This window comes from Delphinapterus leucas, chromosome 19 (assembly GCF_059928025.1).
Source record: "Delphinapterus leucas isolate spDelLeu-1000000601 "Yukka" chromosome 19, BTC_Dleu_Yukka2, whole genome shotgun sequence".
Taxonomy (NCBI): Eukaryota; Metazoa; Chordata; class Mammalia; order Artiodactyla; family Monodontidae; genus Delphinapterus; species Delphinapterus leucas.
In genome coordinates, this window is record NC_143147.1 from 29,100,774 (window position 1) to 29,119,174 (window position 18,401).

Genomic DNA, 18,401 nt, shown 5'->3' on the forward strand with positions numbered 1-18,401 from the left:
TCCACAGCTCCCTCCGGCAAAAGCCCCGCCCCCCGCCGTGTCGCCGCCGCGGCCGGGTGCGGGAGCGGGATCGAGGGCAGGGGCCGCTTCCCCTGGCCTGCCGTCCGCCAGGGGCGGGCTACTGAGCCCGGCGGGTGGTGTGCGGGCAAGGGTGGCCTCGCCGGGGCTGAGGGGCCGTGGCGACACGATGGTGGCTCCCAGTGGCTTCGGGCCAGCTGCTGTCGGGCAGGAGGGCCGGCCCGGGCTGCGGCCGGGCGGCGCCTAGCGCCGCGTGGGCGGACAGGGGCGATGCCCAAGGGACCGCGGGCCCCGGGCCCTGAAGCCTCCGGGGCCACGTCCCTGTGAGCGACGGGCCGGATCTTGGGCGGGGCGCCAAGCGCCGAAGGGTTCGCTGGGTCACGCCCGCCCTCGGCTGGGAGGGGGTGGCCAAACCCTCCGCCTCCGCCACCGCCCGGTACCCGAGACCTCCGTTCCCCCTGCCTGGGCGGGCGACGGGGTCCTGCCGGGGCGGGCTGACCGCCAGGCTGGCGGTGAGGCGCAAGCGCCAGCGAAAGTGGGCCTCAAGAGGCAGCCCGCCGTCCCCGTCCCGTCTACAGCCATACCACCCTGAACGCGCCCGATCTCGTCTGATCTCGGAAGCTAAGCAGGGTCGGGCCTGGTTAGTACTTGGATGGGAGACCGCCTGGGAATACCGGGTGCTGTAGGCTTTTTGCCTCCCGCTCCGCCTTCTCCTTGAACTCGCCCGCGGGCGGTGGCCGCCGGCTCCGCCCGCGCCGGGGCTCCGCTGCAGGCCCCGCCTCCTCAGGCCCCTCGCACCACGGCGCGCGCGCCGGAGGGGGCGCTCCCCGCCGGTCCGGCCCGCCAGGCGGCCAGAAGGCGGCCCAGGAAGGCAGCCGCACCCCAGATGCCCCCGGGGTGCCTGGCCCGGACCCAGGCTCCGCCGCGGGCCCGGTTGCCGTGCCTTCGGCCAGCGAGCCCGTCGACCTGCACTTGGCCGCCCCCACCGGCGCCCCGCCCCGGGGCCGCCACCTGTGTGCCGGTGGGTGTGTCCCTCCACAGCTCCCTCCGGCAAAAGCCCCGCCCCCGCCGTGTCGCCGCCGCGGCCGGGTGCGGGAGCGGGATCGAGGGCAGGGGCCGCTTCCCCGGGCCTGCCGGCCGCCAGGGGCGGGCTCCTGAGCTCGGCGGGTGGTGTGCGGGCAAGGGTGGCCTCGCCGGGGCTGAGGGGCCGTGGCGACACGATGGTGGCTCCCAGTGGCTTCGGGCCAGCTGCTGTCGGGCAGGAGGGCCGGCCCGGGCTGCGGCCGGGCGGCGCCTAGCGCCGCGTGGGCGGGCAGGGGCGATGCCCAAGGGACCGTGGGCCCCGGGCCCTGAAGCCTCCGGGGCCACGTCCCTGTGAGCGACGGGCGGGATCTTGGCGGGGCGCCAAGCGCCGAAGGGTTCGCTGGGTCACGCCCGCCCTCGGCTGGGAGGGGGTGGCCAAACCCTCCGCCTCCGCCACCGCCCGGTACCCGAGACCTCCGTTCCCCCTGCCTGGGCGGGCGACGGGGTCCTGCCGGGGCGGGCTGACCGCCAGGCTGTCGGTGAGGCGCAAGCGCCAGCGAAAGTGGGCCTCAAGAGGCAGCACGCCGTCCCCGCCCCCGTCTACGGCCATACCACCCTGAACGCGCCCGATCTCGTCTGATCTCGGAAGCTTAAGCAGGGTCGGGCCTGGTTAGTACTTGGATGGGAGACCGCCTGGGAATACCGGGTGCTGTAGGCTTTTTGCCTCCCGCTCCGCCTTCTCCTTTACTCGCCCGCGGGCGGTGGCCGCCGGCTCCGCCCGCGCCGGGGCCCCGCTGCAGGCCCCTCCTCCTCAGGCCCCTCCCACCACGGCGCACGCGCCGGAGGGGGCGCTCCCCGCCGGCCCGGCCCGCCAGGCGGCCAGAAGGCGGCCCTGGAAGGCAGCCGCACCCCAGACGCCCCCAGGGTGCCTGGCCCGGACCCAGGCTCCGCCGTGGGCCCGGTTGCCGTCCCTTCGGCCAGCGAGCCCCTCGACCTGCACCTGGCCGCCCCCTCCGGCGCCCCGCCCCGGGGCCGCCACCTGTGTGCCGGTGGGTGTGTCCCTCCACAGCTCCCTCCGGCAAAAGCCCCGCCCCCCGCCGTGTCGCCGGCGCGGCCGGGTGCGGGAGCGGGATCGAGGGCAGGGGCCTCTTCCCCGGGCCTGCCGGCCGCCAGGGGCGGGCTCCTGAGCTCGGCGGGTGGTGTGCGGGCAAGGGTGGCCTCGCCGGGGCTGAGGGGCCGTGGCGACACGATGGTGGCTCCCAGTGGTTTCGGGCCAGCTGCTGTCGGGCAGGAGGGCCGCCCCGGGCTGCGGCTGGGCGGCGCCTAGCGCCGCGTGGGCGGGCAGGGGCGATGCCCAAGGGACCGCGGGCCCCGGGCCCTGAAGCCTCCGGGGCCACGTCCCTGTGAGCGACGGGCCGGATCTTGGGCGGGGCGCCAAGCGCCGAAGGGTTCGCTGGGTCACGCCCGCCCTCGGCTGGGAGGGGGTGGCCAAACCCTCCGCCTCCGCCACCGCCTGGTACCCGAGACCTCCGTTCCCCCTGCCTGGGCGGGCGACGGGGTCCTGCCGGGGCGGGCTGACCGCCAGGCTGGCGGTGAGGCGCAAGCGCCAGCGAAAGTGGGCCTCAAGAGGCAGCCCGCCGTCCCCGTCCCGTCTACGGCCATGCCACCCTGAACGCGCCCGATCTCGTCTGATCTCGGAAGCTAAGCAGGGTCGGGCCTGGTTAGTACTTGGATGGGAGACCGCCTGGGAATACCGGGTGCTGTAGGCTTTTTGCCTCCCGCTCCGCCTTCTCCTTTAACTCGCCCGCGGGCGGTGGCCGCCGGCTCCGCCCGCGCCGGGGCCCCGCTGCAGGCCCCGCCTCCTCAGGCCCCTCCCACCACGGCGCGCGCGCCGGAGGGGGCGCTCCACGCCGGCCCGGCCCGCCAGGGGGCCAGAAGGCGGCCCTGGAAGGCAGCCGCACCCCAGACGCCCCCGGGGTGCCTGGCCCGGACCCAGGCTCCGCCGCGGGCCCGGTTGCCGTGCCTTCGGCCAGCGAGCCCGTCGACCTGCACCTGGCCGCCCCCACCGGCGCCCCGCCCCGGGGCCGCCACCTGTGTGCCGGTGGGTGTGTCCCTCCACAGCTCCCTCTCGCAAAAGCCCAGCCCCCGCCGTGTCGCCGCCGCGGCCGTGTGCGGGAGCGGGATCGAGGGCAGGGGCCGCTTCCCCGTGCCTGCCGGCCGCCAGGGGCGGGCTCCTGAGCTCGGCGGGTGGTGTGCGGGCAAGGGTGGCCTCGCCGGGGCTGTGGGGCCGTGGCGACACGATGGTGGCTCCCAGTGGCTTCGGGCCAGCTGCTGTCGGGCAGGAGGGCCGGCCCGGGATGCGGCCGGGCGGCGCCTAGCGCCGCGTGGTCGGGCAGGGGCGATGCCCAAGGGACCGCGGGCCCCGGGCCCTGAAGCCTCCGGGGCCACGTCCCTGTGAGCGACGGGCCGGATCTTGGGCGGGGCGCCAAGCGCCGAAGGGTTCGCTGGGTCACGCCCGCCCTCGGCTGGGAGGGGGTGGCCAAACCCTCCGCCTCCGCCACCGCCCGGTACCCGAGACCTCCGTTCCCCCTGCCTGGGCGGGCGACGGGGTCCTGCCGGGGCGGGCTGACCGCCAGGCTGGCGGTGAGGCGCAAGCGCCAGCGAAAGTGGGCCTCAAGAGGCAGCCCGCCGTCCCCGTCCCGTCTACGGCCATACCACCCTGAACGCGCCCGATCTCGTCTGATCTCGGAAGCTAAGCAGGGTCGGGCCTGGTTAGTACTTGGATGGGAGACCTCCTGGGAATACCGGGTGCTGTAGGCGTTTTGCCTCCCGCTCCGCCTTCTCCTTGAACTCGCCCGCGGGCGCTGGCCGCCGGCTCCGCCCGCGCCGGGGCTCCGCTGCAGGCCCCGCCTCCTCAGGCCCCTCGCACCACGGCGCGCGCGCCGGAGGGGGCGCTCCCCGCCGGCCCGGCCCGCCAGGCGGCCAGAAGGCGGCCCTGGAAGGCAGCCGCACCCCAGACGCCCCCGGGGTGCCTGGCCCGGACCCAGGCTCCGCCGCGGGCCCGGTTGCCGTGCCTTCGGCCAGCGAGCCCGTCGACCTGCACCTGGCCGCCCCCACCGGCGCCCCGCCCCGGGGCCGCCACCTGTGTGCCGGTGGGTGTGTCCCTCCACAGCTCCCTCCGGCAAAATCCCCGCCCCCGCCGTGTCGCCGCCGCGGCCCGGTGCGGGAGCGGGATCGAGAGCAGGGGCCGCTTCCCCGGGCCTGCCGGCCCCAGGGGCGGGCTCCTGAGCTCGGCGGGTGGTGTGCGGGCAAGGGTGGCCTCGCCGGGGCTGAGGGGCCGTGGCGACACGATGGTGGCTCCCAGTGGCTTCGGGCCAGCTGCTGTCGGGCAGGAGGGCCGGCCCGGGCTGCGGCCGGGCGGCGCCTAGCGCCGCGTGAGCGGGCAGGGGCGATGCCCAAGGGACCGCGGGCCCCGGGCCCTGAAGCCTCCGGGGCCACGTCCCTGTGAGCGACGGGCGGGATCTTGGCGGGGCGCCAAGCGCCGAAGTGTTCGCTGGGTCACGCCCGCCCTCGGCTGGGAGGGGGTGGCCAAACCCTCCGCCTCCGCCACCGCCCGGTACCCGAGACCTCCGTTCCCCCTGCCTGGGCGGGCGACGGGGTCCTGCCGGGGTGGGCTGACCGCCAGGCTGGCGGTGAGCCGCAAGCGCCAGCGAAAGTGGGCCTCAAGAGGCAGCCCGCCGTCCCCGCCCCCGTCTACGGCCATACTACCCTGAACGCGCCCGATCTCGTCTGATCTCGGAAGCTAAGCAGGGTCGGGCCTGGTTAGTACTTGGATGGGAGACCGCCTGGGAATACCGGGTGCTGTAGGCTTTTTGCCTCCCGCTCCGCCTTCTCCTTTAACTCGCCCGCGGGCGGTGGCCGCCGGCTCCGCCGGCGCCGGGGCCCCGCTGCAGGCCCCGCCTCCTCAGGCCCCTCCCACCACGGCGCGCGCGCCGGAGGGGGCGCTCCCCGCCGGCCCGGCCCGCCAGGCGACCAGAAGGCGGCCCTGGAAGGCAGCCGCACCCCAGACGCCCCCGGGGTGCCTGGCCCGGACCCAGGCTCCGCCGCGGGCCCGGTTGCCATCCCTTCGGCCAGCGAGCCCCTCGACCTGCACCTGGCCGCCCCCACCGGCGCCCCGCCCCGGGGCCGCCACCTGTGTGCCGGTGGGTGTGTCCCTCCACAGCTCCCTCCGGCAAAAGCCCCGCCCCCCGCCGTGTCGCCGCCGCGGCCGGGTGCGGGAGCGGGATCGAGGGCAGGGGCTGCTTCCCCGGGCCTGCCGGCCGCCAGGGGCGGGCTCCTGAGCCCGGCAGGTGGTGTGCGGGCAAGGGTGGCCTCGCCGGGGCTGAGGGGCCGTGGCGACACGATGGTGGCTCCCAGTGGCTTCGGGCCAGCTGCTGTCGGGCAGGAGGGCCGGCCCGGGTTGCGGCTGGGCGGCGCCTAGCGCCGCGTGGGCGGGCAGGGGCGATGCCCAAGGGACCGCGGGCCCCGGGCACTGAAGCCTCCGGGGCCACGTCCCTGTGAGCGACGGGCGGGATCTTGGCGGGGCGCCAAGCGCCGAAGGGTTCGCTGGGTCACGCCCGCCCTCGGCTGGGAGGGGGTGGCCAAACCCTCCGCCTCCGCCACCGCCCGGTACCCGAGACCTCCGTTCCCCCTGCCTGGGCGGGCGACGGGGTCCTGCCGGGGCGGGCTGACCGCCAGGCTGGCGGTGAGGCGCAAGCGCCAGCGAAAGTGGGCCTCAAGAGGCAGCCCGCCGTCCCCGCCCCCGTCTACGGCCATACTACCCTGAACGCGCCCGATCTCGTCTGATCTCGGAAGCTAAGCAGGGTCGGGCCTGGTTAGTACTTGGATGGGAGACCGCCTGGGAATACCGGGTGCTGTAGGCTTTTTGCCTCCCGCTCCGCCTTCTCCTTTAACTCGCCCGCGGGCGGTGGCCGCCGGCTCCGCCCGCGCCGGGGCCCCGCTGCAGGCCCCGCCTCCTCAGGCCCCTCCCACCACGGCACGCGCGCCGGAGGGGGCGCTCCCCGCCGGCCCGGCCCGCCAGGCGGCCAGAAGGCGGCCCTGGAAGGCAGCCGCACCCCAGACGCCCCCGGGGTGCCTGGCCCGGACCCAGGCTCCGCCGCGGGCCCGGTTGCCGTCCCTTCGGCCAGCGAGCCCGTCGACCTGCACCTGGCCGCCCCCACCGGCGCCCCGCCCCGGGGCCGCCACCTGTGTGCCGGTGGCTGTGTCCCTCCACAGCTCCCTCCGGCAAAAGCCCCGCCCCCCGCCGTGTCGCCGCCGCTGCCAGGTGCGGGAGCGGGATCGAGGGCAGGGGCCGCTTCCCCGGGCCTGCCGGCCGCCAGGGGCGGGCTCCTGAGCTCGGCGGGTGGTGTGCGGGCAAGGGTGGCCTCGCCGGGGCTGAGGGGCCGTGGCGACACGATGGTGGCTCCCAGTGGCTTCGGGCCAGCTGCTGTCGGGCAGGAGGGCCGGCCCGGGTTGCGGCTGGGCGGCGCCTAGCGCCGCGTGGGCGGGCAGGGGCGATGCCCAAGGGACCGCGGGCCCCGGGCACTGAAGCCTCCGGGGCCACGTCCCTGTGAGCGACGGGCGGGATCTTGGCGGGGCGCCAAGCGCCGAAGGGTTCGCTGGGTCACGCCCGCCCTCGGCTGGGAGGGGGTGGCCAAACCCTCCGCCTCCGCCACCGCCCGGTACCCGAGACCTCCGTTCCCCCTGCCTGGGCGGGCGACGGGGTCCTGCCGGGGCGGGCTGACCGCCAGGCTGGCGGTGAGGCGCAAGCGCCAGCGAAAGTGGGCCTCAAGAGGCAGCCCGCCGTCCCCGCCCCCGTCTACGGCCATACTACCCTGAACGCGCCCGATCTCGTCTGATCTCGGAAGCTAAGCAGGGTCGGGCCTGGTTAGTACTTGGATGGGAGACCGCCTGGGAATACCGGGTGCTGTAGCCTTTTTGCCTCCCGCTCCGCCTTCTCCTTTAAATCGCCCGCGGGCGGTGGCCGCCGGCTCCGCCCGCGCCGGGGCCCCGCTGCAGGCCCCGCCTCCTCAGGCCCCTCCCACCACGGCACGCGCGCCGGAGGGGGCGCTCCCCGCCGGCCCGGCCCGCCAGGCGGCAAGAAGGCGGCCCTGGAAGGCAGCCGCACCCCAGACGCCCCCGGGGTGCCTGGCCCGGACCCAGGCTCCGCCGCGCGCCCGGTTGCCGTCCCTTCGGCCAGCGAGCCCGTCGACCTGCACCTGGCCGCCCCCACCGGCGCCCCGCCCCGGGGCCGCCACCTGTGTGCCGGTGGGTGTGTCCCTCCACAGCTCCCTCCGGCAAAAGCCCCGCCCCCCGCCGTGTCGCCGCCGCTGCCGGGTGCGGGTGCGGGATCGAGGGCAGGGGCCGCTTCCCCGGGCCTGCCGGCCGCCAGGGGCGGGCTCCTGAGCTCGGCGGGTGGTGTGCGGGCAAGGGTGGCCTCGCCGGGGCTGAGGGGCCGTGGCGACACGATGGTGGCTCCCAGTGGCTTCGTGCCAGCTGCTGTCGGGCAGGAGGGCCGGACCGGGCTGCGGCTGGGCGGCGCCTAGCGCCGCGTGGGCGGGCAGGGGCGATGCCCAAGGGACCGCGGGCCCCGGGCCCTGAAGCCTCCGGGGCCACGTCCCTGTGAGCGACGGGCCGGATCTTGGGCGGGGCGCCTAGCGCCGAAGGGTTCGCTGGGTCACGCCCGCCCTCGGCTGGGAGGGGGTGGCCAAACCCTCCGCCTCCGCCACCGCCCGGTACCCGAGACCTCCGTTCCCCCTGCCTGGGCGGGCGACGGGGTCCTGCCGGGGCGGGCTGACCGCCAGGCTGGCGGTGAGGCGCAAGCGCCAGCGAAAGTGGGCCTCAAGAGGCAGCCCGCCGTCCCCGCCCCCGTCTACGGCCATACCACCCTGAACGCGCCCGATCTCGTCTGATCTCGGAAGCTAAGCAGGGTCGGGCCTGGTTAGTACTTGGATGGGAGACCGCCTGGGAATACCGGGTGCTGTAGGGTTTTTGCCTCCCGCTCCGCCTTCTCCTTTAACTCGCCCGCGGGCGGTGGCCGCCGGCTCCGCCCGCGCCCGGGTCCCGCTGCAGGCCCCGCCTCCTCAGGCCCCTCCCACCACGGCGCGCGCGCCGGAGGGGGCGCTCCCCGCCAGCCCGGCCCGCCAGGCGGCCAGAAGGCGGCCCTGGAAGGCAGCCGCACCCCAGACGCCCCCGGGGTGCCTGGCCCAGACCCAGGCTCCGCCGCGGGCCCGATTGCCGTGCCTTCCGCCAGCGAGCCCCTCGACCTGCACCTGGCCGCCACCACCGGCGACCCGCCCCGGGGCCGCCACCTGTGTGCCGGTGGGTGTGTCCCTCCACAGCTCCCTCCGGCAAAAGCCCCGCCCCCCGCCGTGTCGCCGCCGCGGCCGGGTGCGGGAGCGGGATCGAGGGCAGGGGCCGCTTCCCCTGGCCTGCCGTCCGCCAGGGGCGGGCTACTGAGCCCGGCGGGTGGTGTGCGGGCAAGGGTGGCCTCGCCGGGGCTGAGGGGCCGTGGCGACACGATGGTGGCTCCCAGTGGCTTCGGGCCAGCTGCTGTCGGGCAGGAGGGCCGGCCCGGGCTGCGGCCGGGCGGCGCCTAGCGCCGCGTGGGCGGACAGGGGCGATGCCCAAGGGACCGCGGGCCCCGGGCCCTGAAGCCTCCGGGGCCACGTCCCTGTGAGCGACGGGCCGGATCTTGGGCGGGGCGCCAAGCGCCGAAGGGTTCGCTGGGTCACGCCCGCCCTCGGCTGGGAGGGGGTGGCCAAACCCTCCGCCTCCGCCACCGCCCGGTACCCGAGACCTCCGTTCCCCCTGCCTGGGCGGGCGACGGGGTCCTGCCGGGGCGGGCTGACCGCCAGGCTGGCGGTGAGGCGCAAGCGCCAGCGAAAGTGGGCCTCAAGAGGCAGCCCGCCGTCCCCGTCCCGTCTACGGCCATACCACCCTGAACGCGCCCGATCTCGTCTGATCTCGGAAGCTAAGCAGGGTCGGGCCTGGTTAGTACTTGGATGGGAGACCGCCTGGGAATACCGGGTGCTGTAGGCTTTTTGCCTCCCGCTCCGCCTTCTCCTTGAACTCGCCCGCGGGCGGTGGCCGCCGGCTCCGCCCGCGCCGGGGCTCCGCTGCAGGCCCCGCCTCCTCAGGCCCCTCGCACCACGGCGCGCGCGCCGGAGGGGGCGCTCCACGCCGGCCCGGCCCGCCAGGGGGCCAGAAGGCGGCCCTGGAAGGCAGCCGCACCCCAGACGCCCCCGGGGTGCCTGGCCCGGACCCAGGCTCCGCCGCGGGCCCGGTTGCCCTGCCTTCGGCCAGCGAGCCCGTCGACCTGCACCTGGCCGCCCCCACCGGCGCCCCGCCCCGGGGCCGCCACCTGTGTGCCGGTGGGTGTGTCCCTCCACAGCTCCCTCTCGCAAAAGCCCAGCCCCCGCCGTGTCGCCGCCGCGGCCGTGTGCGGGAGCGGGATCGAGGGCAGGGGCCGCTTCCCCGGGCCTGCCGGCCGCCAGGGGCGGGCTCCTGAGCTCGGCGGGTGGTGTGCGGGCAAGGGTGGCCTCGCCGGGGCTGTGGGGCCGTGGCGACACGATGGTGGCTCCCAGTGGCTTCGGGCCAGCTGCTGTCGGGCAGGAGGGCCGGCCCGGGATGCGGCCGGGCGGCGCCTAGCGCCGCGTGGTCGGGCAGGGGCGATGCCCAAGGGACCGCGGGCCCCGGGCCCTGAAGCCTCCGGGGCCACGTCCCTGTGAGCGACGGGCCGGATCTTGGGCGGGGCGCCAAGCGCCGAAGGGTTCGCTGGGTCACGCCCGCCCTCGGCTGGGAGGGGGTGGCCAAACCCTCCGCCTCCGCCACCGCCCGGTACCCGAGACCTCCGTTCCCCCTGCCTGGGCGGGCGACGGGGTCCTGCCGGGGCGGGCTGACCGCCAGGCTGGCGGTGAGTCGCAAGCGCCAGCGAAAGTGGGCCTCAAGAGGCAGCCCGCCGTCCCCGTCCCGTCTACGGCCATACCACCCTGAACGCGCCCGATCTCGTCTGATCTCGGAAGCTAAGCAGGGTCGGGCCTGGTTAGTACTTGGATGGGAGACCTCCTGGGAATACCGGGTGCTGTAGGCGTTTTGCCTCCCGCTCCGCCTTCTCCTTGAACTCGCCCGCGGGCGCTGGCCGCCGGCTCCGCCCGCGCCGGGGCTCCGCTGCAGGCCCCGCCTCCTCAGGCCCCTCGCACCACGGCGCGCGCGCCGGAGGGGGCGCTCCCCGCCGGCCCGGCCCGCCAGGCGGCCAGAAGGCGGCCCTGGAAGGCAGCCGCACCCCAGACGCCCCCGGGGTGCCTGGCCCGGACCCAGGCTCCGCCGCGGGCCCGGTTGCCGTGCCTTCGGCCAGCGAGCCCGTCGACCTGCACCTGGCCGCCCCCACCGGCGCCCCGCCCCGGGGCCGCCACCTGTGTGCCGGTGGGTGTGTCCCTCCACAGCTCCCTCCGGCAAAAGCCCCGCCCCCGCCGTGTCGCCGCCGCGGCCCGGTGCGGGAGCGGGATCGAGAGCAGGGGCCGCTTCCCCGGGCCTGCCGGCCCCAGGGGCGGGCTCCTGAGCTCGGCGGGTGGTGTGCGGGCAAGGGTGGCCTCGCCGGGGCTGAGGGGCCGTGGCGACACGATGGTGGCTCCCAGTGGCTTCGGGCCAGCTGCTGTCGGGCAGGAGGGCCGGCCCGGGCTGCGGCCGGGCGGCGCCTAGCGCCGCGTGAGCGGGCAGGGGCGATGCCCAAGGGACCGCGGGCCCCGGGCCCTGAAGCCTCCGGGGCCACGTCCCTGTGAGCGACGGGCGGGATCTTGGCGGGGCGCCAAGCGCCGAAGTGTTCGCTGGGTCACGCCCGCCCTCGGCTGGGAGGGGGTGGCCAAACCCTCCGCCTCCGCCACCGCCCGGTACCCGAGACCTCCGTTCCCCCTGCCTGGGCGGGCGACGGGGTCCTGCCGGGGTGGGCTGACCGCCAGGCTGGCGGTGAGGCGCAAGCGCCAGCGAAAGTGGGCCTCAAGAGGCAGCCCGCCGTCCCCGCCCCCGTCTACGGCCATACTACCCTGAACGCGCCCGATCTCGTCTGATCTCGGAAGCTAAGCAGGGTCGGGCCTGGTTAGTACTTGGATGGGAGACCGCCTGGGAATACCGGGTGCTGTAGGCTTTTTGCCTCCCGCTCCGCCTTCTCCTTTAACTCGCCCGCGGGCGGTGGCCGCCGGCTCCGCCGGCGCCGGGGCCCCGCTGCAGGCCCCGCCTCCTCAGGCCCCTCCCACCACGGCGCGCGCGCCGGAGGGGGCGCTCCCCGCCGGCCCGGCCCGCCAGGCGGCCAGAAGGCGGCCCTGGAAGGCAGCCGCACCCCAGACGCCCCCGGGGTGCCTGGCCCGGACCCAGGCTCCGCCGCGGGCCCGGTTGCCGTCCCTTCGGCCAGCGAGCCCCTCGACCTGCACCTGGCCGCCCCCACCGGCGCCCCGCCCCGGGGCCGCCACCTGTGTGCCGGTGGGTGTGTCCCTCCACAGCTCCCTCCGGCAAAAGCCCCGCCCCCCGCCGTGTCGCCGCCGCGGCCGGGTGCGGGAGCGGGATCGAGGGCAGGGGCTGCTTCCCCGGGCCTGCCGGCCGCCAGGGGCGGGCTCCTGAGCCCGGCAGGTGGTGTGCGGGCAAGGGTGGCCTCGCCGGGGCTGAGGGGCCGTGGCGACACGATGGTGGCTCCCAGTGGCTTCGGGCCAGCTGCTGTCGGGCAGGAGGGCCGGCCCGGGTTGCGGCTGGGCGGCGCCTAGCGCCGCGTGGGCGGGCAGGGGCGATGCCCAAGGGACCGCGGGCCCCGGGCACTGAAGCCTCCGGGGCCACGTCACTGTGAGCGACGGGCGGGATCTTGGCGGGGCGCCAAGCGCCGAAGGGTTCGCTGGGTCACGCCCGCCCTCGGCTGGGAGGGGGTGGCCAAACCCTCCGCCTCCGCCACCGCCCGGTACCCGAGACCTCCGTTCCCCCTGCCTGGGCGGGCGACGGGGTCCTGCCGGGGCGGGCTGACCGCCAGGCTGGCGGTGAGGCGCAAGCGCCAGCGAAAGTGGGCCTCAAGAGGCAGCCCGCCGTCCCCGCCCCCGTCTACGGCCATACTACCCTGAACGCGCCCGATCTCGTCTGATCTCGGAAGCTAAGCAGGGTCGGGCCTGGTTAGTACTTGGATGGGAGACCGCCTGGGAATACCGGGTGCTGTAGGCTTTTTGCCTCCCGCTCCGCCTTCTCCTTTACTCTCCCGCGGGCGGTGGCCGCCGGCTCCGCCCGCGCCGGGGCCCCGCTGCAGGCCCCTCCTCCTCAGGCCCCTCCCACCACGGCGCGAGCGCCGGAGGGGGCGCTCCCCGCCGGCCCGGGCGGCCAGGCGGCCAGAAGGCGGCCCTGGAAGGCAGCCGCACCCCAGACGCCCCCGGGGTGCCTGGCCCGGACCCAGGCTCCGCCGCGGGCCCGGTTGCCGTCCCTTCGGCCAGCGAGCCCCTCGACCTGCACCTGGCCGCCCCCACCGGCGCCCCGCCCCGGGGCCGCCACCTGTGTGCCGGTGGGTGTGTCCCTCCACAGCTCCCTCCGGCAAAAGCCCCGCCCCCTGCCGTGTCGCCGCCGCGGCCGGGTGCGGGAGCGGGATCGAGGGCAGGGGCCGCTTCCCCGGGCCTGCCGGCCGCCAGGGGCGGGCTCCTGAGCTCGGCGGGTGGTGTGCGGGCAAGGGTGGCCTCGTCGGGGCTGAGGGGCCGTGGCGACACGATGGTGGCTCCCAGTGGCTTCGGGCCAGCTGCTGTCGGGCAGGAGGGCCGGCCCGGGCTGCGGCTGGGCGGCGCCTAGCGCCGCATGGGCGGGCAGGGGCGATGCCCAAGGGACCGCGGGCCCCGGGCCCTGAAGCCTCCGGGGCCACGTCCCTGTGAGCGACGGGCCGGATCTTGGGCGGGGCGCCAAGCGCCGAAGGGTTCGCTGGGTCACGCCCGCCCTCGGCTGGGAGGGGGTGGCCAAACCCTCCGCCTCCGCCACCGCCCGGTACCCGAGACCTCCGTTCCCCCTGCCTGGGCGGGCGACGGGGTCCTGCCGGGGCGGGCTGACCGCCAGGCTGGCGGTGAGGCGCAAGCGCCAGGGAAAGTGGGCCTCAAGAGGCAGCCCGCCGTCCCCGTCCCGTCTACGGCCATACCACCCTGAACGCGCCCGATCTCGTCTGATCTCGGAAGCTAAGCAGGGTCGGGCCTGGTTAGTACTTGGATGGGAAACCGCCTGGGAATACCGGGTGCTGTAGGGTTTTTGCCTCCCGCTCCGCCTTCTCCTTTAACTCGCCCGCGGGCGGTGGCCGCCGGCTCCTCCCGCGCCGGGGCCCCGCTGCAGGCCCCGCCTCCTCAGGCCCCTCCCACCACGGCGCGCGCGCCTGAGGGGGCGCTCCCCGCCGGCCCGGCCCGCCAGGCGGCCAGAAGGCGGCCCTGGAAGGCAGCCGCACCCCAGACGCCCCCGGGGTGCCTGGCCCGGACCCAGGCTCCGCCGCGGGCCCGGTTGCCGTCCCTTCGGCCAGCGAGCCCCTCGACCTGCACCTGGCCGCCCCCACCGGCGCCCCGCCCCGGGGCCGCCACCTGTGTGCCGGTGGGTGTGTCCCTCCACAGCTCCCTCCGGCAAAAGCCCCGCCCCCGCCGTGTCGCCGCCGCTGCCGGGTGCGGGAGCGGGATCGAGGGCAGGGGCCGGTTCCCCGGGCCTGCCGGCCGCCAGGGGCGGGCTCCTGAGCTCGGCGGGTGGTGTGCGGGCAAGGGTGGCCTCGCCGGGGCTGAGGGGCCGTTGCGATACGATGGTGGCTCCCAGTGGCTTCGGGCCAGCTGCTGTCGGGCAGGAGGGCCGGCCCGGGCTGCGGCTGGGCGGCGCCTAGCGCCGCGTGGGCGGGCAGGGGCGATGCCCAAGGGACCGCGGGCCCCGGGCACTGAAGCCTCCGGGGCCACGTCCCTGTGAGCGACGGGCGGGATCTTGGCGGGGCGCCAAGCGCCGAAGGGTTCGCTGGGTCACGCCGCCCTCGGCTGGGAGGGGGTGGCCAAACCCTCCGCCTCCGCCACCGCCCGGTACCCGAGACCTCCGTTCCCCCTGCCTGGGCGGGCGACGGGGTCCTGCCGGGGCGGGCTGACCGCCAGGCTGGCGGTGAGGCGCAAGCGCCAGCGAAAGTGGGCCTCAAGAGACAGCCCGCCGTCCCCGCCCCCGTCTACGGCCATACCACCCTGAACGCGCCCGATCTCGTCTGATCTCGGAAGCTAAGCAGGGTCGGGCCTGGTTAGTACTTGGATGGGAGACCGCCTGGGAATACCGGGTGCTGTAGGCTTTTTGCCTCCCGCTCCGCCTTCTCCTTTAACTCGCCCGCGGGCGGTGGCCGCCGGCTCCGCCCGCGCCGGGGCCCCGCTGCAGGCCCCGCCTCCTCAGGCCCCTCCCACCACGGCGCGCGCGCCGGAGGGGGCGCTCCCCGCCGGCCCGGCCCGCCAGGCGACCAGAAGGCGGCCCTGGAAGGCAGCCGCACCCCAGACGCCCCCGGGGTGCCTGGCCCGGACCCAGGCTCCGCCGCGGGCCCGGTTGCCGTCCCTTCGGCCAGCGAGCCCCTCGACCTGCACCTGGCCGCCCCCACCGGCGCCCCGCCCCGGGGCCGCCACCTTTGTGCCGGTGGGTGTGTCCCTCCACAGCTCCCTCCGGCAAAAGCCCCGCCCCCCGCCGTGTCGCCGCCGCGGCCGGGTGCGGGAGCGGGATCCAGGGCAGGGGCCGCTTCCCAGGGGCCTGCCGGCCGCCAGGGGCGGGCTCCTGAGCTCGGCGGGTGGTGTGCGGGCAAGGGTGGCCTCGCCGGGGCTGAGGGGCCGTGGCGACACGATGGTGGCTCCCAGTGGCTTCGGGCCAGCTGCTGTCGGGCAGGAGGGCCGGACCGGGCTGCGGATGGGCGGCGCCTAGCGCCGCGTGGGCGGGCAGGGGCGATGCCCAAGGGACCGCGGGCCCCGGGCCCTGAAGCCTCCGGGGCCACGTCCCTGTGAGCGACGGGCCGGATCTTGGGCGGGGCGCCAAGCGCCGAAGGGTTCGCTGGGTCACGCCCGCCCTCGGCTGGGAGGGGGTGGCCAAACCCTCCGCCTCCGCCACCGCCCGGTACCCGAGACCTCCGTTCCCCCTGCCTGGGCGGGCGACGGGGTCCTGCCGGGGCGGGCTGACCGCCAGGCTGGCGGTGAGGCGCAAGCGCCAGCGAAAGTGGGCCTCAAGAGGCAGCCCGCCGTCCCCGCCCCTGTCTACGGCCATACTACCCTGAACGCGCCCGATCTCGTCTGATCTCGGAAGCTAAGCAGGGTCGGGCCTGGTTAGTACTTGGATGGGAGACCGCCTGGGAATACCGGGTGCTGTAGGCATTTTGCCTCCCGCTCCGCCTTCTCCTTTAACTCGCCCGCGGGCGGTGGCCGCCGGCTCCGCCCGCGCCGGGGCCCCGCTGCAGGCCCCGCCTCCTCAGGCCCCTCCCACCACGGCGCGCGCGCCGGAGGGGGCGCTCCCCGCCGGCCCGGCCCGCCAGGCGGCCAGAAGGCGGCCCTGGAAGGCAGCCGCACCCCAGACGCCCCCGGGGTGCCTGGCCCGGACCCAGGCTCCGCCGCGGGCCCGGTTGCCGTCCCTTCGGCCAGCGAGCCCGTCGACCTGCACCTGGCCGCCCCCACCGGCGCCCCGCCACGGGGCCGCCACCTGTTTGCCGGTGGGTGTGTCCCTCCACAGCTCCCTCCGGCAAAAGCCCCGCCCCCCGCCGTGTCGCCGCCGCTGCCGGGTGCGGGAGCGGGATCGAGGGCAGGGGCCGCTTCCCCGGGCCTGCCGGCCGCCAGGGGCGGGCTCCTGATCTCGGCGGGTGGTGTGCGGGCAAGGGTGGCCTCGCCGGGGCTGAGGGGCCGTGGCGACACGATGGTGGCTCCCAGTGGCTTCGGGCCAGCTGCTGTCGGGCAGGAGGGCCGGCCCGGGTTGCGGCTGGGCGGCGCCTAGCGCAGCGTGGGCGGGCCGGGGCGATGCCCAAGGGACCGCGGGCCCCGGGCCCTGAAGCCTCCGGGGCCACGTCCATGTGAGCGACGGGCCGGATCTTGGGCGGGGCGCCAAGCGCGGAAGGGTTCGCTGGGTCACGCCCGCCCTCGGCTGGGAGGGGGTGGCCAAACCCTCCGCCTCCGCCACCGCCCGGTACCCGAGACCTCCGTTCCCCCTGCCTGGGCGGGCGACGGGGTCCTGCCGGGGCGGGCTGACCGCCAGGCTGGCGGTGAGGCGCAAGCGCCAGCGAAAGTGGGCCTCAAGAGGCAGCCCGCCGTCCCCGCCCCCGTCTACGGCCATACCACCCTGAACGCGCCCGATCTCGTCTGATCTCGGAAGCTAAGCAGGGTCGGGCCTGGTTAGTACTTGGATGGGAGACCGCCTGGGAATACCGGGTGCTGTAGGCTTTTTGCCTCCCGCTCCGCCTTCTCCTTTAACTCGCCCGCGGGCGGTGGCCGCCGGCTCGGCCCGCGCCGGGGCCCCGCTGCAGGCCCCGCCTCCTCAGGCCCCTCCCACCACGGCGCGCGCGCCGGAGGGGGCGCTCCCCGCCGGCCCAGCCAGAAGGCGGCCCTGGAAGGCAGCCGCACCCCAGACGCCCCCGGGGTGCCTGGCCCGGACCCAGGCTCCGCCGCGGGCCCGGTTGCCGTCCCTTCGGCCAGCGAGCCCCTCGACCTGCACCTGGCCGCCCCCACCGGCGCCCCGCCCCGGGGCCGCCACCTGTGTGCCGGTGGGTGTGTCCCTCCACAGCTCCCTCCGGCAAAAGCCCCGCCCCCCGCCGTGTCGCCGCCGCGGCCGGGTGCGGGAGCGGGATCGAGGGCAGGGGCCGCTTCCCCGGGCCTGCCGGCCGCCAGGGGCGGGCTCCTGAGCTCGGCGGGTGGTGTGCGGGCAAGGGTGGCCTCGCCGGGGCTGAGGGGCCGTGGCGACACGATGGTGGCTCCCAGTGGCTTCGGGCCAGCTGCTGTCGGGCAGGAGGGCCGGCCCGGGCTGCGGATGGGCGGCGCCTAGCGCCGCGTGGGCGGGCAGGGGCGATGCCCAAGGGACCGCGGGCCCCGGGCCCTGAAGCCTCCGGGGCCACGTCCCTGTGAGCGACGGGCCGGATCTTGGGCGGGGCGCCAAGCGCCGAAGGGTTCGCTGGGTCACGCCCGCCCTCGGCTGGGAGGGGGTGGCCAAACCCTCCGCCTCCGCCACCGCCCGGTACCCGAGACCTCCGTTCCCCCTGCCTGGGCGGGCGACGGGGTCCTGCCGGGGCGGGCTGACCGCCAGGCTGGCGGTGAGGCGCAAGCGCCAGCGAAAGTGGGCCTCAAGAGGCAGCCCGCCGTCCCCGCCCCCGTCTACGGCCATACCACCCTGAACGCGCCCGATCTCGTCTGATCTCGGAAGCTAAGCAGGGTCGGGCCTGGTTAGTACTTGGATGGGAGACCGCCTGGGAATACCGGGTGCTGTAGGGTTTTTGCCTCCCGCTCCGCCTTCTCCTTTAACTCGCCCGCGGGCGGTGGCCGCCGGCTCCGCCCGCGCCCGGGTCCCGCTGCAGGCCCCGCCTCCTCAGGCCCCTCCCACCACGGCGCGCGCGCCGGAGGGGGCGCTCCCCGCCAGCCCGGCCCGCCAGGCGGCCAGAAGGCGGCCCTGGAAGGCAGCCGCACCCCAGACGCCCCCGGGGTGCCTGGCCCAGACCCAGGCTCCGCCGCGGGCCCGATTGCCGTGCCTTCCGCCAGCGAGCCCCTCGACCTGCACCTGGCCGCCACCACCGGCGACCCGCCCCGGGGCCGCCACCTGTGTGCCGGTGGGTGTGTCCCTCCACAGCTCCCTCCGGCAAAAGCCCCGCCCCCCGCCGTGTCGCCGCCGCGGCCGGGTGCGGGAGCGGGATCGAGGGCAGGGGCCGCTTCCCCTGGCCTGCCGTCCGCCAGGGGCGGGCTACTGAGCCCGGCGGGTGGTGTGCGGGCAAGGGTGGCCTCGCCGGGGCTGAGGGGCCGTGGCGACACGATGGTGGCTCCCAGTGGCTTCGGGCCAGCTGCTGTCGGGCAGGAGGGCCGGCCCGGGCTGCGGCCGGGCGGCGCCTAGCGCCGCGTGGGCGGACAGGGGCGATGCCCAAGGGACCGCGGGCCCCGGGCCCTGAAGCCTCCGGGGCCACGTCCCTGTGAGCGACGGGCCGGATCTTGGGCGGGGCGCCAAGCGCCGAAGTGTTCGCTGGGTCACGCCCGCCCTCGGCTGGGAGGGGGTGGCCAAACCCTCCGCCTCCGCCACCGCCCGGTACCCGAGACCTCCGTTCCCCCTTCCTGGGCGGGCGACGGGGTCCTGCCGGGGCGGGCTGACCGCCAGGCTGGCGGTGA

General features: G+C 76.9%; 17 non-coding genes across 17 annotated transcripts; all 17 read left to right on the forward strand.

Moving 5' to 3' along the window:
- Positions 1-588: 588 nt before the first annotated feature.
- LOC149745752 (5S ribosomal RNA) lies at positions 589-707 on the forward strand. The gene has a single exon (XR_016389645.1). It is a non-coding gene; the product is annotated as a 5S ribosomal RNA (ribosomal RNA).
- Positions 708-1,639: 932 nt separating this feature from the next.
- On the forward strand, positions 1,640-1,759 carry LOC149745753 (5S ribosomal RNA). Its single transcript, XR_016390324.1, has one exon. It is a non-coding gene; the product is annotated as a 5S ribosomal RNA (ribosomal RNA).
- Positions 1,760-2,691: 932 nt separating this feature from the next.
- On the forward strand, positions 2,692-2,810 carry LOC149745754 (5S ribosomal RNA). Its single transcript, XR_016389749.1, has one exon. It is a non-coding gene; the product is annotated as a 5S ribosomal RNA (ribosomal RNA).
- A 932-nt stretch (positions 2,811-3,742) lies between these two features.
- LOC149745755 (5S ribosomal RNA) lies at positions 3,743-3,861 on the forward strand. Its single transcript, XR_016389665.1, has one exon. It is a non-coding gene; the product is annotated as a 5S ribosomal RNA (ribosomal RNA).
- A 931-nt stretch (positions 3,862-4,792) lies between these two features.
- LOC149745756 (5S ribosomal RNA) lies at positions 4,793-4,911 on the forward strand. The gene has a single exon (XR_016389848.1). It is a non-coding gene; the product is annotated as a 5S ribosomal RNA (ribosomal RNA).
- Positions 4,912-5,844: 933 nt separating this feature from the next.
- LOC149745757 (5S ribosomal RNA) lies at positions 5,845-5,963 on the forward strand. The gene has a single exon (XR_016389849.1). It is a non-coding gene; the product is annotated as a 5S ribosomal RNA (ribosomal RNA).
- Positions 5,964-6,896: 933 nt separating this feature from the next.
- On the forward strand, positions 6,897-7,015 carry LOC149745758 (5S ribosomal RNA). Its single transcript, XR_016390134.1, has one exon. It is a non-coding gene; the product is annotated as a 5S ribosomal RNA (ribosomal RNA).
- Positions 7,016-7,949: 934 nt separating this feature from the next.
- LOC149745759 (5S ribosomal RNA) lies at positions 7,950-8,068 on the forward strand. Its single transcript, XR_016390041.1, has one exon. It is a non-coding gene; the product is annotated as a 5S ribosomal RNA (ribosomal RNA).
- A 933-nt stretch (positions 8,069-9,001) lies between these two features.
- On the forward strand, positions 9,002-9,120 carry LOC149745760 (5S ribosomal RNA). Its single transcript, XR_016389121.1, has one exon. It is a non-coding gene; the product is annotated as a 5S ribosomal RNA (ribosomal RNA).
- Positions 9,121-10,052: 932 nt separating this feature from the next.
- LOC149745761 (5S ribosomal RNA) lies at positions 10,053-10,171 on the forward strand. Its single transcript, XR_016389666.1, has one exon. It is a non-coding gene; the product is annotated as a 5S ribosomal RNA (ribosomal RNA).
- A 931-nt stretch (positions 10,172-11,102) lies between these two features.
- On the forward strand, positions 11,103-11,221 carry LOC149745762 (5S ribosomal RNA). Its single transcript, XR_016389851.1, has one exon. It is a non-coding gene; the product is annotated as a 5S ribosomal RNA (ribosomal RNA).
- A 933-nt stretch (positions 11,222-12,154) lies between these two features.
- Positions 12,155-12,273, forward strand: LOC149745763 (5S ribosomal RNA). Its single transcript, XR_016389852.1, has one exon. It is a non-coding gene; the product is annotated as a 5S ribosomal RNA (ribosomal RNA).
- Positions 12,274-13,205: 932 nt separating this feature from the next.
- LOC149745764 (5S ribosomal RNA) lies at positions 13,206-13,324 on the forward strand. The gene has a single exon (XR_016390155.1). It is a non-coding gene; the product is annotated as a 5S ribosomal RNA (ribosomal RNA).
- Positions 13,325-14,255: 931 nt separating this feature from the next.
- LOC149745765 (5S ribosomal RNA) lies at positions 14,256-14,374 on the forward strand. The gene has a single exon (XR_016389122.1). It is a non-coding gene; the product is annotated as a 5S ribosomal RNA (ribosomal RNA).
- A 935-nt stretch (positions 14,375-15,309) lies between these two features.
- On the forward strand, positions 15,310-15,428 carry LOC149745766 (5S ribosomal RNA). The gene has a single exon (XR_016389972.1). It is a non-coding gene; the product is annotated as a 5S ribosomal RNA (ribosomal RNA).
- Positions 15,429-16,362: 934 nt separating this feature from the next.
- Positions 16,363-16,481, forward strand: LOC149745767 (5S ribosomal RNA). The gene has a single exon (XR_016389123.1). It is a non-coding gene; the product is annotated as a 5S ribosomal RNA (ribosomal RNA).
- Positions 16,482-17,403: 922 nt separating this feature from the next.
- Positions 17,404-17,522, forward strand: LOC149745768 (5S ribosomal RNA). The gene has a single exon (XR_016390042.1). It is a non-coding gene; the product is annotated as a 5S ribosomal RNA (ribosomal RNA).
- Positions 17,523-18,401: the final 879 nt, after the last annotated feature.